Genomic DNA, 18,770 nt, shown 5'->3' on the forward strand with positions numbered 1-18,770 from the left:
TATAACTTCCTTTATAAAACATTTTTGATAAATGACTCTTCTTTAATCTCCAAAATCAACTTATGAGGCAAATAGTTCTTTTCTGTTTTAAAGTGATAAACTTAAGTACAGAAATTTTAATTAGCTTAGTAACAATGTTCATGCAGTTATAATCAGATGCTAACAATAAAACCAAATATATATAAATTTGCCCCTAAGTATTGTTTTAGTCGGTTCTCTTAAGTACAGACACGTCACAATTTCATTACTACACTGTTCAGAACATTTTCCAGTTTCCATTGTGATATCATTAAAGATCCATGGGCTATTGAGAAGTATATTTGCAAATATGAGGCAGGCTTTAAATGATCATTTTCGGGTTTGATTTTTCAGCTGTTTCCAATGAGGCCAAAGAAAATGCTCTCTCTGATGCCAATTGTTTGAAATGTGTTCTGATTCTCTCTACTTTCCAGTTTGTGGCCAGTTTTTGTAATTTTCATCCATCTAATTATCATCCATTCTTTATGAAAACAATGATAATGTGTAGTCATTGAGGGCAAAAATCTATACCTGCTCATTATGTAAAGCTTGGTAAGAGGTTTAAATCTTTTATCAAAAGATACGTTAAGAGAGTGAGGAGGAAAGCCACACAGTGAGAAAATGTACAATAAATAGTATGTCTAATGGAGAAATCTTCTCTTAAAGACTGAGCTCAAGACATTAATATATAAAACTGGTATTCACTGCTGTTAGACATAAGGCACCATTAAGGGTAAGAAATAAGTTTGGAATTAAGTGGTACTACTACTATAATCGTACACACTATCATCTGCACAGGAAAAGCAGGAAAACAATGGCTACATCAGCATGGAAGAAATGAGAACTCCATAAATAGCTCTGCAAAAATGGATTAGATATTTGGAGAAAAATAAATTTAGATTTGTATCTCACATCTTATATCAGAATACAGATGGAAATTTAAATGTAAAAAAGAAGGCTAGAGGGAAAAGGAGAGAACATAAAAATAGTAGAAGGAGAAAATATAAAGTTGTAGTAGTTGTGGTTTAAATCTAAGAGTAGGCATGACTTTTTTTTTAAAGTGTGACCTCCAAAACTAGAACTCATCAAAAAGAAGGTAATATAAGGCAGCCTGGGTGGCTCAGCTGGTTCAGCGTCTGGCTCTTAATTTCAGCTCAGGTCATGATATCAGGGTCTTGGGATTGAGCCCCGAGCAGGGCTCTGTGCTCAGCGAGGAGTCTGTTGGTCTCTCTCCCTCTGCTACTCCCCAACCCCCTCTCTGTCTCTAAAATAAATAAATCTTTAAAAAAGAAAGGTGGTATATCTAACAATTAAAACACAATGAGGTCTGTAAGTACCAAAATTATGATGTACTTCAAATGCCTATATTCCCCAAGACTTTTGAATACAAAACTCTAGTGGCCCTGTTATAGGATATTAACCAAATTAATCTTATTTTTATTGAAATGAAATAAAGATAAAAAATCAGCTGAAAATGTAATGCAAATAGTTATCCACTGAAAATGAATAACAGAGTATTTGGCCTGCAATTTATTGAGATATATTATGAATTTCAGGAACTAGAAAATATACAAAACTTCTAGAAAGAGACAAAAGACAGGTGCGATTAAGGGAGAATTTAACTATATTCATACTATAACATAACTTCATATTATCAAAGGGGAATTTGTAAGCTATACAGAAGATGGTGTTTAGAAAACTGGCTTTCTAGAAAGAGAAATGTTACATCATTTTTTATTCAAACTGCAAGTATTATAGTATTAAGTGTTATATACTAAACACTTTCTAAATGCCAAGCTTTACCATCTACTCCAAGGACTGAAGATATATCCATGAACCAAAGTCTCAACCTTAACAGAACTTACAGTCTAGTGGAAGAAAACAGAAATTAAAGAAATAAATATATGATGTGTTAGATGCTGGCATTCACCCTAACAAAAAGAGTCAGTAAAGAGGCTAGGCAATTGTGATGGTGGCAACAGTGACAACGAGGCAGGGGTAGGACTTGGGCAAGGATGATGGTGATGGTAGAGAAGGTAATGGTATACTGTGGTGCTTGTGGTCATGGTGGTGACTGCGGTAATGGCAGGGGGTGGTACAGGTGTTATAGGTTGGGATGTGTGATTTACTATTTTATTAGTTGTTAGAGTAGACCTCATAATATGTCAGAGAACTGAAAGAAGGAAGGAAGGCAGACAGTTAAGTGTAAAAGCCATGTATGCGAGTTGGGTTTAGCATGCATTAGGAACAGGAAGGAGGCTTGCGTGCCTACAGTGATGGGCATATGACACAGGACATGAAGGTATGTTGAAACACTGTGCAAATTCATAGTTATCAGAGAAATCCAATGAATTAGCATGTAGAAAGCAACCTTACACACACACACACACACACACACACACACACACACAACGTTTGCCTTCTAACAAGTCTTTTTCTTTCATTCAACATTTAATAATTTTCGAACATGTTGTCTTTCCTGTGGTCTAAACTGCTCATGTTTATTGCTACTTCAGTTTATATCAAGTCCATGGAATACTGTAAATGTTCAACCTCTTAATATTTGGACATATTTTTTTCTAAATCAATAAAAAATAGAGAATATGAACAAATGCAACTGCAGGGATTTTTTTTAATGCTTCACCCATCAATTTTAACGACTTAGCCAATTTCAAAGTCATTAATTTATGTCAATTCTTAGTAATCCTTTAAGTAAAATGATCCATTTCCTGGTACTTTTACTCACTATTCATTTCGTTTTAAATAAGTCCAGAAAAAAGCCAACAAAAGTTCACAAGTCAATAACTGGCTTAAGCCACATATCTTACTTATGTGGAATAAGTCAGATTTACATAAATAATTCCCAAATTCTGGCTTAGTATTGTATTCTATTAAATGGAACACTGCATATTGAAATGAGCGATTTCTAAATAGGATTTCTGGTGAATCTACTAAGACTTGCATCTAATAGTTTTTACTGTATCAGTCCCTTTGGTAACGGAGATTAGTCGGTTTTACCTTGACATGTTTTAACTTGATCTTCAATTTAGTCCCATTGAAGACCATGAAAAGAGACAAGAATTTTAATGTGCTTAGGTTAAAAACTACCTTGATGAGAATTATAGAAGGCAAATGTTATTCCTCATCCTTTTGCGTGAGGTTAGGTCATCATGAAATGAGATGCATAATCATGAATCCACATTCTAAGCAGACAAGCTCCAGTTAACCTTTTGCTATCTGGAAAGTGGCATGAGGCATGTCCTTAAAAGCAGTAATAATAAAGGACCTTTGAAATATATAGGTAATAGATTAATGCATTCTCATTGGAAAACTTTTAAAAATTGAAATAATGATTCATAATTTCTTGAGCTCTACAAATCCATTAAGTCCTTATCAAGGCTAAGCAATATTATCAGGTTTTTAGACTTGCAGACCTTATTCTATGCATTTCTAGATAATATACACGTCAGATATATTATCAAGTACATATTTGGTTGATGTGTCAAATGTTTCTAGGATGTCAGTCTGCTGTGCATATTAACTAACAATATTTTCTTCCATTTTTTAAGGTTAAATGAAATACACGTGTGTGTGTGTATATATATATATATAGATACATACATACATGCATGTATTTAGAGAGAGTGTGTGTGCATTGGGAGGGCGGCAGAGGGAGAGGGAGAGGGAGGAAAAGAACCTCAAGCAGGCTCCACACCCAGCACAGAGCCTGACGTGAGGCCTGATGTCATGACCCTGAGATCACAATCTGAGCCAAAATCAAGAGTTGGATGCTTAACAAACTGAGCCACTCAGGTGCTCATGATTTTTTTTTTTTTGCTTTTTCATTTATATAGGCAGTCTAAAATAGGATGTACAAAGAGGATGCAAAGCCTACTATTTTTATGAGTCTAAAATTAAGTTTGTTATGTCACATTAATTTAGCAGAGACAGTGTCAATGTCACCTATCATGATCCTTAATGAAGCCTTGTGTGGAGGTATCTTTTATGTTCAGCAATGTGAACATGGCACCTAGACATTAACTGTCACGTTACTATGTACTCAAAAGGTGATTCATGCTTCAATGAATGAATACAAGGGAAAAATTATGTATTTTATATATATATATATATAATTATGTATTACCACCACGCACACACACACCACACGTGTATACCTAGAGTACCTTAGAAGTCAGATTGATTTTGGTGAATTAAATCCAAGAGTATATCCATAGGGAAACATCTAGTGACCTCATCACTCAAAACAGATTGATAAACCTGCAGCATTGTAATGAAGTATAATTTCCTTTCCTCAGGACAGAGTTGGCCAGTGTGCTGGATTCATCACTGGCATGTTAGATACTCTATTTACATCATCATCACCATCATTATTATTACCATTATTTTTATTCCTACCTGCTCTTTCATTATGTTTGTTCAGTTTGCTACCAAGTAAGTCATACTTATTCTAGGACCTTAGTTTTCTGTCCCACATACAGTTCTCCCCTCAAGGGACACCTGGGTGGCTCAGTGGTTGAGCACCTGCCTTCTGCCCAGGGCATGATCTTGGAGTCCCAGGATCAAGTCCCACATCTGGCTTCCTGCATGGAGCCTGCTACTCCCTCTGCCTATGTTTCTCTCTCTCTCTCTCTCTCTCTGTCTCTCATGAGTAAATAAATACAATCTTTAAAAAAATAAAAATAAAAATAAATAAATAAATAAATAAATAAATAAATAAATAAATAAATAAATAAAACGATTCTCCCCTCAATTATCTGAAGAGCCATTTCAGACCCTGGAAAATTACAAATTTAAGAATAATTAATTAGTGGGGCACGACGATGGCTCAGTCAGTTAAGCATCTGCCTTTGGCTCAGGTCATGATCACGGAGTCGTGGGATCCAGCTCTGCATTGGGGGTGGGGCTGCTCAGAGGGAAGTCTGCTCCTCCGACTTCCTCTGCTGTTCCCCCTGCTTGATCTCTCTCTCTCTCAAATTAATAAATAAAATCTATTTTTAAAAAGAATAATTAACGAGTGTTAGTCATTCTCAAGTAAGGTAATACTGATTTAACCAACTTATATATGAAAAGAAAGGAGTATGCTGTTCAACAAATTAATGTACTTTTCCTTCTCACATTTCTGTATGTATGTTTCTCCCCATCCTTGAAATCTCTTGCACCTAAAAATGAAACTTCACGTGGAAACTTTATCACACGAGATTCAGGAGTGAAAATGTAGCTGCTTCATTTTCTGCTCTGCTTGATTCTCCTTACAAGCCACTATCCCATAATTGACTTTTCTTATTTGTAAAGCTAAATCCTTATTGACAGCTAACATCCCCAAGCCATTGGACAAGATGGGATGCTTTGCACCAAAACTCGAAAATACTGCAGTGCAGTTCAGTGAGGGCTCCTGGATTAAACATAGCACTCAATGTGCCATCAACATATTCAGCTTGAATAAAGAGTCTGGCTGGGTCACAAGGGGCAAATGTGAGAATTCCTTGCACGGCAGCTTGTACCAACCACACAGACTTTGCTGCTCTTCATTTATTCCAGAGCTGGCAGCCTTTCAGTTAGCCAAACAGTTGCATCAGACCACCCAGGCATGTGGTGGATATTTCCTACAAAGTCCTAAGGCCAAATACATGTGTGCTGTTTCTGTCATCAATGTATCCAAAATGGTTCTCTCTGAAAATAAGTAGAAATTTAAAAATGATTTCTATTTGGTCATTAGGTGATCATATATTTAATCTAATCATGCCTAGTTCTGCATTTTTTAAAGACAATTTTAGTTTGTGAACTACAACAAGTTTTATTCATTCCTACCTGTCACACTCCCGCAAGAGTGTATTCAGAAGAGTTCTTGATGCATTAGTAAGTGAAAAATCAATTAGATGTGGTATGTTTTCTATACTTTTCCAGGCAAGGTAATTTCTTTCTTAATTTCAGAAACAGTGTTCTTTCTTTCCAGAACTAGGAAAATACCAGCTTCTAAAAAAACTTTTGACTCCTCTTCCATTACAAGTCTATTAAGAATTACAATGTCAGTGATTGAACTGTACACTCTATCCCTATAAAATGTCAAGTTGCTACAGTTATACTATTAATTATTATTATTATTATTGATGTCCTGGTGATCCCCTCAAGAAATATACATTTAGAGAATTCAATACATTTAGTTCTCTGATGGAAACATTTAGACTAGTGGAAATAGCAAATCGCTAAATCATTAAAGCTGTTATTCTTATTTTGTGTAAAAGCAATTCACCATTAGAAAGTCATTTATCACAGCCAGGGTCATTCCCACCAACTGCTCTTTCACAGGGTTGTTTTTTTTTTTTTTTTTTAACTGTGTAAGGAAAATGTATTCCAGAAGAGTATGAATAGAAGCTGTAGTTGGATGTGATATGAAAACTTGAAATACACATTTAGTTGTTGGTAAGGAGAAGTTCAAGATGAAGTAGAGTGGAGGCACTGTCAGCAATGCTAATATTCACAGAGATGTTGACAATTTTTGTCAATATAATGAGAAATGTACCCTGGAAAATATTATTATTAGGAAAATTAGAAGCAAAGACAATAAAATCAGATACTTGAGATTTGGTACATGACTTGTCACTCCCTTATCAACCTGAGCTTATTATGTCTTCCAAAAAATTAATGAAATAAAACTCAAAAAGATTTTTTTTCCTGTTCAGAGACTAGAAGACTTGCCATTGTCAAGATGTCACTTCTTCCCAAACTGATCTATAGAATCAATGCAGTATCAATAAAATCCCAGCACATTACTTGCAGATATCAACAAGCTAATTCTAAATTCTATATGTAGAGAAAAACGACCCAGAAGTGCCAACACAATAGTGAAGGGAAAGAGCAAAGCTGGAGGACTGACATCACCAGACTTCAAGACTTCCTATAAAGCTACAATTGTCAGTGTGATATTGACAAAAGAATAGAAAAACATATCAATGAGACAGAACAGAGCACAGGAATAGATCCACATAAATATAGCCACCAGATCTTTGAGCAGAAGCAATAAAATGGAGTAATGATAGCCTCTGCAACAAATAGTGCCATAAGAACTGGACATTTGCATGCAGAAAATGAATCCAGATATGAGCTTTACACCCTTCACAAAGATTAACTCAAAATGGACCACAGAATTAAATGTAAAACTCCTAGAAGATAACATAGGAGATATCTGGATGATCTTGAGTTTGGCAATGACTTTTTGGACATAATACCAAAGCCACAATCCATGAAAGAAAGAATTGATAAAAGCTGGGCTTTCATAAAATTAAAAATTTCTGCTCTACAAAACATACTGTCAAGAGATTGAAAAGGAAACCAAAGTAGGAGAAAAATCTGGAAAAGACACATCTGAAAAAGGACTGTTGTCCAAAATATAAAAAGCACTCTTAGAACAATAAGAAAACAACCCAATTTTTTAAAAGTACCAAATTTCTTAATAGACATCTCACCAGAAAAGATATACAGATGGCAAAAAGTATATGAAAAGATGTTCCACACCATATATCATCAGGGAAATACAAATTAAAACAACAATGAGATATTTCTATGTCCCTATTAGAATGGCTTAAATTAGCAACACTGAGAACACAAAATACCAACTAGTATATGGAGTAAGGGAACCCTTAACCATTGTTACAGCAAATACAAAATGGTATAGCTACACTCGAAGACAGTTTGGTGGTTTCTCACCAAATTAAACATACTTTTACCAAACTATCCATTTTTCCTCGTTGGTACTGACCCAAATGAGTTGAATATGTATGTTTACACAAAAGCCTACATGTGGATGTTTCCAGCAGTTTTACTTACAGCTGCCAAAATAGAGAAGCAACCAAGATGTCTGTCAGTAAGTGAATGGATAAATGAACTGGTACAGCCAGACAATGAAACACTAGTCAGCACTGAAAAGAAATGAGTTATCAATCCATCAACAAATATGGAGAAAATTTAGATATGTTCTACTCACTTCCTCGTATTATTCACCGTGTGTGTGCTCAGTAAATGTAAATAGTTACTAATACCTCTTCTACAACTAAATGAAAGGAGCCAATCTGAAAAGGCTACATATTTTATGATTCCAACCATATGACATCCTGAAAAAAGCAAAACTACAGAGACAGTGAAAGAGCAGTAGGTGCCAGTGTTGGAAGTGGGGTGGGGTCAGGTGGGGTGGGAGGGCTGAATACTCAGAATGGAAGAATTTTAGGGCAGTGAAACTATCCTGTATGATACTATAATGATGGGAACACGTCTTAAAAATTTGTCTGTACCTACAGAACGTAAAACACCAACAATGACCCATAATGTAAACTATACATTCAAGTGCAATTACGATGTGTCATTGCAGGTTCATCAATTACAACAAATATACCACTCAGGTCGGGGGTATTCATAATGTGAGAAACTATACAGGAGTGGGAACAAGGGATAAGTGAGACATCACTGTACTTACATCTCATTTTTTCTGTGAACTAAAAACTGCCCTGAAATATATATCCTATGTTTTAAAAAAAATCCTATAGTGATGTAAATATAAAATCAATATGATGTTTACCTTGAAAACATTTTGTATGTGGATTTATATCTGCTACTTAAAACTGGGCTATAATTATTCAGCAAACTGTGGAATAACGGTGGAATTAAGATAAAATGGTTTCATATATCTCTAAACCCCCTAAGCTACAAAAACAGGGCTAAAGTGGATATAAGATGAAAAGAAATTGAAGTTATTGATGGGATCACATGCAAAATAAATGTATCTGTAATTATGAAATGAAGTGACATAAAATCTGAAGCTACTGGACTGGATTGGTGGGCTCTGGGTCTGTATACAGTCACTAGTTGCTCCTGCAGAGTAAAGACCAGAAGTAATTGCCAACAAGGTTGGACAATGGATTAGACCTCTCAGTTTAAAGCCAATGCCAGGGGGAGGATTAGACTTGTCTTTTTAGCCTTTCTTAAGCAAGTACAAATGCAGAAAAAAGTCAGCATCAAATAGCTCTGGATGCACTTCAGGATATGGAGGGGTATATATAGGGGAAGAGCCTAGCAGTGTTTGAGAACCAAGACTGAAGCTAAAATCCCTCTCTTGACTGTATCTGTGAAAGCCCTCAGCAAAGGAAGAGTCACTTCAGATTGCCACTGACAGAGAGAGAGAGAGGTTAGGAAGGTGGGTGAAATACTCCTAAAACATGGCTTCTTGTTGTTAATATGGGAGGGAGATCAAATCATTTTAAAAGGCATGACTGTGCTGGAAATGAAGTCCCACTGAAGGAAGACAGTTTTTTTTTTTCTTTTTTTCTTTCTTTCTTTTTTTTTTTTTTATCAGATCCTCCAGATACAAAGTTCATTTGGTTAAGTTCAGTAATTGATTACTATAGTCTACAGAAGACAGGAAAGTGTATTCCATTTGCTCTCAGGCAAAGGGTGAACACAAGATTAAGATTTTCTTTTGGAAGTGGTGGAGAAATTGCACAGTCAGTATGGTTCAAAATGAAGGTTTACGACCTCTGCATATTTGAAGCCTTTGGTGATCATGCAATACTACAGGCTATTCTAGGCTCCCTCGTGCTAATTTTTTTCTTCTGTACATTTTTGCTTTGTCAAGTCATTTTCTTCTTTTCTCCTCTTCTTATATAAACAGTGTCTCCTCCCATTAGAAGGAATCACTCTATAAATGCATATTTATTTATAAATAAGTACCTCCCCTTTCCTGCTGCCTAAATGATCTACCTCTTATCTAAATTTCTACCTCTATTGCTAATAGACAAAGATCTCTATTTTCTTGAAACATTAAATGAAATGCAAACCTAACTTTCATTGTCTTCAGGCCCTCTGTTTTTCTCATTTCCTTCAAAATGTCTTGAAGTAATAAACTAAACACATCATCTCAAGATCTCCACCAGGATGCTCAACTTGGTCTTAGTTTACAAATGTGAGAATCCTTGTATTTCTGCAATTTTGGTCAGATAGTGGAGACATGAAGTTGCACGTTTTATAGCTATTAAAGTTTCATGCTAGGTCATGTCGTTGTACTTCTGTGCCACTTGTAGGTGACACACTGCATCATCTTTTCATATTATAATGGAACTCATGTTGTATACATCTCTATACTGTCGTACTTCCACTAAGGATATTTTAAGATTTGGGACACTTTCTGACGTAAACAATATTATTTGAGTGGCACACTAGAATAAAACAATCTTATCTATCCAATGGTCTGCATATTTTGAATAATAGTAGACTCTGAAATACAATTCAAATTTGAGAATCATCTCATTAAAAAGACTCTTCAGCTAAAACTATTAAAAAACATGAGAAACTTAGTGTTTCCTTAGTATAATCCACCAAAGCTCATCTCATACATTTTTTCCTCTTTACATTTCCCTTCTGCTCCTCCTGAAGTGTTCATACTACATCAATATCGCTTAATATTATAATCTTCCAATAAGAGGGACTCAAATGTTTCCTAATATAAAATCTTTAAACTCTGATTGTGTTCAATTTTCTGTATCCTGGCTAAGGACTTACTAAGTCCTAGACTGGAAAAGAATAATTTGTTGAAAAATTCACGCTTGTCCTGGGCAGATACATTCTAGGCCTTCCTCACCTCTTCTAGTGAGTCATTCATTCATTCATCCATTTATTCATTGATTGATTCATTCATTCATTCACTGGTAGAGTCAGAAAATGAAAAGCTGTCAGTATTACACATAAGGAAGTAACTGGAGACATCATTGTTCCATTGTATTCAAAAAGACAAAAGGAGCCAAAGCCTCTCAGAGACTATAAAAAGGTTTCAAGGAGGATTGTGACACCCAATTTCCAATGATATAAGTAAAGGTGCAAGAGGTGGCAAGAACTGTCTTTAATAATAGAATCTCAGAAATTATCTTTTAATAGAACAGGCTCAATTTGTCCAGTGTAATTTCTTCCAGTGTCTCTTTAATTCTCCCTCAGAATTACAACTCCCATCTCTCGGACCTTCTCCTTCTGACTGGACCCTTAATGGGAACCTTCCTCATTTTTCGCCACAAGCAGGTCTCATTCACAGTCATTTCTGCCCCCTTGCCTTTCAATTTCTATCTTAGAAAACTTGGGAGATTACACCACCACAACCCCTTTCTCTCATTATGTGGGTACTCAAAAGTATATTGTATCCAGATAAACAGATCTAACAACACATAAAATTTGACAGAAAGAGTAAATATTAAACCTCAATGATTAATATATGTTGGCATCTTATTTCATCAGGCTAATAGCTGAAGCTTAAAGAAAAGTAAAGTTTTCATGTTGAGTTTCATAATGACTTTATACTAATGGCTTTTAAAAGTAGGGAATGTTGAGCTCTCAAAGCTATGGCATAATTTTTTTTTAATCTTTAAATTTTAGTTTATCGGGGATCCCTGGGTGGCTCAGCGGTTTAGTGCCTGCCTTCAGCCCAGGGCGTGATCCTGGAGACCCAGGATCGAATCCCACGTCAGGCTCCCTGCATGGAGCCTGCTTCTCCCTCTGCCTGTGTCTCTGCCTCTCTCTCTCTCTCTCTCTCTCTCTCTCTCTCCCCGTGTCTTTCATGAATAAATAAATAAAATCTTAAAAAAATAAAAAAAATAAATTTTAGTTTATCAATATAGAGATTTATAAACTGTATTAGAAAAGAAGCCCATGTAATATATATAGCTTCTCAGATAAGTTAGAATGAATCCAACACTTTGTAAAACCACACATAGGATGAAGTAAGCTTCCATAAGAGCAACTCTCTCACATGAGATAGCTGTAAGCTCCAGAAAGAATACAGAATATACCTTCTAATAGTACTAAAGACAGATCAAAGGTAGGTGATTCTAGAAGGGGGCTTATATTTGGAAGAATAGAGTAGCAGTGGGTGATTTTTCATATTTTTGTGCCTTATGGACTGAGATCATCCAGATACTGGATGAACCATGGGAGACTGCTAAAATTCTAACTAGCCCTGAGGAACTGGATAAAATATGAGACCACCAAACTTGAAGATGTAGGAGAATCATATAAAGAACTGAACTAGAGGGGTGCCTGGGTAGCTCAGCAGTTGAGTGTCTGCCTTTGGCTCAGGGCATGATCCTGGGGTCCTGGGGTCAAGTCCCACATCAGGCTCTCTGCATGGAGCCTGCTTCTCCTCCCTCTGCCTGTGTCTCTGCCTCTGTGTGTCTCTCATGAATAAATAAAATCTTAAAAAAAATTGAACTAGATAGGGGGTGTTCCAGAGTCTGTACATTAACTCTTCCATAATCTCCAAGCAACCCAGAGTTGTGTATTAGTAGGTGATACACCAAGCAGCCCAGCCAGAGATAGAAGAACAGAACTGAGATTTTTCAACTGACCCCCAAATACCAGAGTTTACAGTACGAGTCCAACTCATTTAAGGCCTACTAGCTTAAATAAAGAGGTCAATACTCTTCCAAAGAACACAACAGAATCCAGAGTATTCACAATATGACATTTCAATTATATTTATAAGTAATTACTTGACTAATCACTACCTAGTCCATGTTGATTTACTAATATGTATTATTGAAGTATGCTCACAAAGTATTAACTCAAAGGCAGATTTTCTTATTTAAGAGATGGAAATTTCAGAGACATTATTTTAGAGGTGCCCAGAAGCCTTTGTCTTTAAAAAACAAATTCATTCAAAAACAATAGAGTTAGCTTTTACCCATGCATAGGTTGGCTGTCTGCATTTTCTATAAAATGTATATGATGGGCTTTTTCATAAACTTGTATATATTTTAAATTAATGCACTGAGACTCTGCAGGATTTTAATATTATTTTCCTCAAATTGATTTCTCACAAAGCACTGTAGATTGTCTTCCTCTTGATACCAATTTACATCTTTCAAAAAATTCAATAGGAAAAACTGCCAACAGTGAGACCTTTTGTAAAACTATGAAAGATCAAGTTCTCTTATTTCCGCCTGACAGAAGCAATTAGTCTTATTAGCTAAAACTGATTCTAAGCAATAACATCCTGAAAATGACAACTTCTTTGTAGAAAAAAACAATATATTCAATTAGAGCCATTTCCTTTGGAAAGTGCATTCCAGAGGTGAAACGTATTTTCTTTCTGATGTTGGAATTTCAACACATTGGATAATGATTAAAAATTAAACATCATTTTTAAATACAAAGACAGTCATATAATTACTGTCAATTTTGCAAATAGAAGAAATGATTAGTGATAGGTCCAATGTGATACATTTGGGGGTGAAAGGAAGCTAAGATTAAAAACATGGTCAAGAAAAAAATCCAGAATATAATACTTCTGATGGAACTATGAAGAAGCTGAAATGGAAAAGGCTTATATTATAAGGAGAAAGGAGACTCTGAAGGTCAACATAAGCCAAAATGTGTGAATTACTAAGACAATGTGTAAACCCACTAGAGAGCCAAATGAATAAGTGCATCTGTTTCGTAGCATATCTAACAGTCTGGAGATGCCAATCATCCCTCAAATTGAATAATATCAGCACAAAGGGATGAGAAAGTGTCAATTACTTATTTAAAGATCTAATAGCGGGGATCCTTGGGTGGCTCAGCGGTTTAGCGCTTGCCTTTGGCCCAGGGCATGATCCTGGAGTCCCGGGATTGAGTCCCACGTAGGGCTCCCTGCATGGAGCCTGCTTCTCCCTTCCCCTGTGTCTCTGCCTCTCTCTCTCTCTCTATCATAAATAAATAAATCTTTAAAAAAATCTAATAGGAATATACACTTAAATTTTACTAAGGTACCCACAAATTCAACTCTATTTTAAATGTCTTAATTCTTCATCCAAAAATTAATTAATGAGCTCCTCCTATTGGTCAGGTGGACACTGCTAGTTGCGGGATACCACAGTGAACAAACTGACACATTCCATGCATTCATCTATGGGGCCTCATCTAGGGAAGAAGGCTGAGGGAAAGGGCAGGCACATAATTTCAGTAGGATGTATTATTATAAATTCAGGAAAGGAACATTACTGGTAGGAAGTGAACATATAACAAAGGAACACGATGAACCAGAGGAGTCAGGTAAAGAATTTCTAAGAAATGACAGAAGCTGAGAAATGAGAAGCAGTTATGCTAAAAAAAAAAAAAAAAAAAAAAAAAAAAAAAAAAAAAAAGATTGGAATGGCAGAAATTTAAGAGTCTTGAACATCCTTTCAGAAGTATAGTAACTGCTGCTTCCATTTGGAAACCCTCCCCATTACAACCGATAAAATTCAGCAGTCTCTTTAGCTATTCATTCTCTACTGCCTCACTTTTCACATATTATAATAATGTTTGGCATGTTTCTACTTCCCTGAGTTCTTTAAAGGAAGAGTTCATAGGTAGGAACTTTATTTGAAAATTTAGAGAAATTAATCCCTGCAATTTTTAAATTCTACAAAAGCAATTTAGGAGATAGTATGGTGCCTTTTTTGGTATAACTGTTACCTTCCTTGATGCTTGGCTTATCAAAGATCATCAGTATAAAGACAACCTACAGAATGGGAGAAGATATTTGCGAATGATGTATCAGATAAAGGGCTAGGATCCAAGATTTATAGAGAACTTATTAAACACAGAAAAGAAACAAACAAACCAATCATAAAATGGGCAAAAGACATGAACAGAGATTTCACAGAGGAAGACATAGACATGGCCAACAAGCACATGAGAAAATGCTCTGCATCACTTGCCATCAGGGAAATACAAATCAAAACCACAATGAGATACCACCTCACACCAGTGAGAATGGGGAAAATTAACCAGACAGGAAACAGCAAATGTTGGAGAGGATGTGGAGAAAAGGGAACCCTCTTGCACTGTTGGTGGGAATGTGAACTGGTGCAGCCACTCTGGAAAACTGTGTGGAGGTTCCTCAAAGAGTTCAAAATAGACCTGCCCTACGACCCAGCAATTGCACTGTTGGGGATTTACCCCAAAGATTCAGATGCAATGAAACGCCGGAACACCTGCACCCCGATGTTTCTAGCAGCAATGTCCACAATAGCCAAACTGTGGAAGGAGCCTCGGTGTCCATCTAAAGATGAATGGATAAAGAAGATGTGGTTTATGTATACAATGGAATATTACTCAGCCATTAGAAACAACAAATACCCACCATTTGCTTCAACGTGGATGGAACTGGAGGGTATTATGTTGAGTGAAGTAAGTCAATCGGAGAAGGACAAACATTGTATGGTTTCATTCATTCAGGGAAATATAAAAAAATGGTGAAAGGGATTCTAGGGGAAAGGAGAGAAAACGAGTGGGAAATATCAGAGAGGATGATAAAACATGAGAGACTCCTAAGTCTAGGACACGAACAAGGGGTAGTGGAAGGGGAAGTGGGTGGGGGGTTGGGGTGACTGGGTGACGGGCCTTGAGGGGGGCACTTGATGGGATGAGCACTAGGTGTTATACTATATGTTGGCAAATTGGACTCCAATAAAAATATATATTAAAAATCATTAGTATATATTAAATTTGCATTATTTATAAGTATTTATGTCAATTTTATGAATATTAACATAAAAAGCAATAAATGCTAAAACTGTGCTCTTGGACAAACACCAGACACATGAAACATACATGTAGTTACACAGAATCATATGCACAGAAATACATGCACCCTAATCCCCTCAATCATTCCTAAGAGGAAACTTTGATTTGCAGAAAAGTAATTGCATCAAGCTTAAATAAATGCTACAAGAGAATCTAAGTCAGTCATATCAAAAATATATTATTTCATGGTATAAATAACATTTTCTAATCTAATAGAGTTGCAGAAGATAAGAAATGTTACAGTTAGAGGGTGTGTCATAAAATGAAACCTTTCTGCGATTCTAATTAAATAATTGAAGGAAATGCTCGCTCAAAGCCTTAATAAAAATAATGGAATAATTATACAACACTTGGAAATAATTAATAACCTAATAAAACCTGGAAAACAGATTTTCAATTTTTGATAGCATTGAAATGGGAATTTAAGAAGTTAAATAATTGCCCTATCTCCAGATATCCTCTTGAGAATATAAAAATTACTTTAAAAAATAAAAAGTTCTCATTTCTCTACTATAAAGTAAATAAAATATTTTGAAAACATTATAAATCATTAAAATAATTTCAAAAGAGCATAGTTCTTGCCCTCTAGAAATTCATCTTATACCTAATTATAAAATGTCAAAAAAATGCATTCATTTATAGTTCCAGTGTATATATGCATTGAAAATCTGGTCTCTTCCTTGATTCATTTTGGAGCAAATGATTAATGCAGAGTTACCAAGTTCAAAAGTACTGTATTTTGAATCTAATGGACCTCTTAACATTGGAGTATCCCAAAACTCACTGCTTAGTCCTCTAGTTAAGCTTATACCCTTGGCAGCCCAGGTGGCTCAGCAGTTTAGCGCCACCTTCGGTCCAGGGCCTGACCCTGGAGTCCCAGGATCAAGTCCCATGTTGGGCTCCCTGCATGGAGCCTGCTTCTCCCTCTGCCTGTGTCTCTGTCTGTCTCTCATGAATAAATAAATAAAATATTTTAAAAATAAACTTATACCCTTAATTTTCTCATCCAGTCTTTAAACAAAATCTATATGATTACTATTTGAAAAGTCTAACTCTAGCTCAGATGTTTCTGATGCATTCTGAACTCATTTATACAAGTCAACTCAACATCTCCACTGAATGTTAAGATACTTTAGTTTCACCTGTCCAAAACCTCTCCACTCAATTGATGGTGACTCCATTCTTCCTTTTCAAAAAACCACCTTTCTCTTTCTCTTGTGTCATTTTTAATGAAGAAAAAAATCCTATGGTGGAGGTTATCTATAAAATATATCCAGAATCTAACCATCTCTTGGACCGTATTCACTGTCACCATCTGGGTGTGAGAGGCTTTCATTAGCCTTACTGCAATCAGCTCATTATTCTTTCTTTTTTCATGCATTTCCTTCCTACAGCCTATTATCAAGTTCAAATGCATAGACACTGCCACTCCTGGAACAGTATTTCTAACCCCTTTATCCATGGCCTCAGTCATGGCACCTTAGTAGATGTTAAGAATCACACAGAAGGAAAAGTAGCTAATGAAGAATGCCTATGATGTTTTGGAAAAGCACTTCATTTGTACATTCATGTTAAAATAATAGAAATAACAATAATTCTGACTTAGTTGGCCTCTATGGCTCTATTTACACTTGTTGAATTCATTAAGAAATTAAAGTGCATTCTAGATCAAGAGATAGTCAACACACTAGGAGTGTTGACTTTCTTGCCTTGTTAGGAAAACAATTTCCACAGGAGGAGGGCAAAGAATTATTGAGTTTTTGTGGGTGCAGGGGTGTCTAGAGATGAAGTACTTACTGCTCAGCTTGTAGATGTAAACATCTTGGTGAAGAAGACCAGCTCCAGCAACAGAGTCCAGGTCTAGGTTTGTTTTAACATACGGCAAACCATGATGGCAGATTTTAAAAATCCTGAGTGATTCCAAATGTATGATGTCATTTATACAAAGTTTATTCCTACCCTTTCAGTCCCTAAACTAAGGCTCTGTCTTCTACCATCTTAAAACATTTGACTCTCTATAATCACTTCAGGAACAATATCTTTTCATTCCAGTCATAAAACAAACCACCCAAGGACACATTGTAATAGAGACTGAGTACTTCATCTCACCTAACTGCACACACAGTGAATTCTGAGAAAGTACCTGTCAGGAAAACAGACATGATGTATTGAAGTCCACCTAAGATAAGGGTCCTATCAATAAAGCAACATATGATGGAGATTACAGACTTCCAAAAAAGATATGTTTACTTTATATAGCATATGATGATTAACAAATCACTGAAAATTAAATAGCCTCTTATCAGGTGGGTCCAGGTAAGAGCAATGTCACCCATGCATTCTCAACTAGCCCAAGAAGGTTCCTGTCCATTAGAGGAGAGGGAGAGGTACTTCTGGCTCCCTGTCCTCTGTCATCATGGGTATCTGTCTCAAATGCTTAGGGAGCTTTAAAACCCAGCACTCAGAACTATTTCTTACTCTTCTTTCAAGCAAAGAAAATCCTATTCATTATCCATTATCTCAATGTCTCATTTTAAGCTATTCTATAATTCCAGGCAGATATTAATAAATCAATTGGTGTATCTGAACAAAATGGGAACTGTTTTAGTTTCATGCAACCAGTTGATTATTCAGACTGTCAGATAACACATGTGAGTCAAACATGAGCTCTGAGCAGAGCCCAATCTGCCTGAAGCCATGTGACTCTTCCTCTGCCTATCCTGCAGTGGGTAAGAAGGGAAGACAGCCCAAAATGAACAGAGAGCAAAAGAGAAAAGAGGCCTCAAAACCAGACATTTGTCATTCATTTGCTTAAACCCTTCCATCAGCTTCCAATTCCATTTAGAAAATAATCCTATTCCTTTCTAAGTTAGAAAGCTTTCCATGGTTATCAGCTAGCCATACCAGCCTTCTTGGATTTCTTCTCTGAAGAACTCAGGCCTTCCAAAGAACTTTGCTCTTAGGGATCCCTGGGTGGCGCAGCGGTTTGGCGCCTGCCTTTGGCCCAGGGCGCGATCCTGGAGACCCGGGATCGAATCCCACATCGGGCTCCCAGTGCATGGAGCCTGCTTCTCCCTCTGCCTGTGTCTCTGCCTCTCTCTCTTTCTCTCTCTGTGACTATCATAAATAAATAAAAATTAAAAAAAAAAAAA

The sequence above is a fragment of the Nyctereutes procyonoides genome, unplaced genomic scaffold (genome assembly GCF_905146905.1).
Source record: "Nyctereutes procyonoides isolate TBG_1078 unplaced genomic scaffold, NYPRO_anot_genome, whole genome shotgun sequence".
NCBI lineage: Eukaryota > Metazoa > Chordata > Mammalia > Carnivora > Canidae > Nyctereutes > Nyctereutes procyonoides.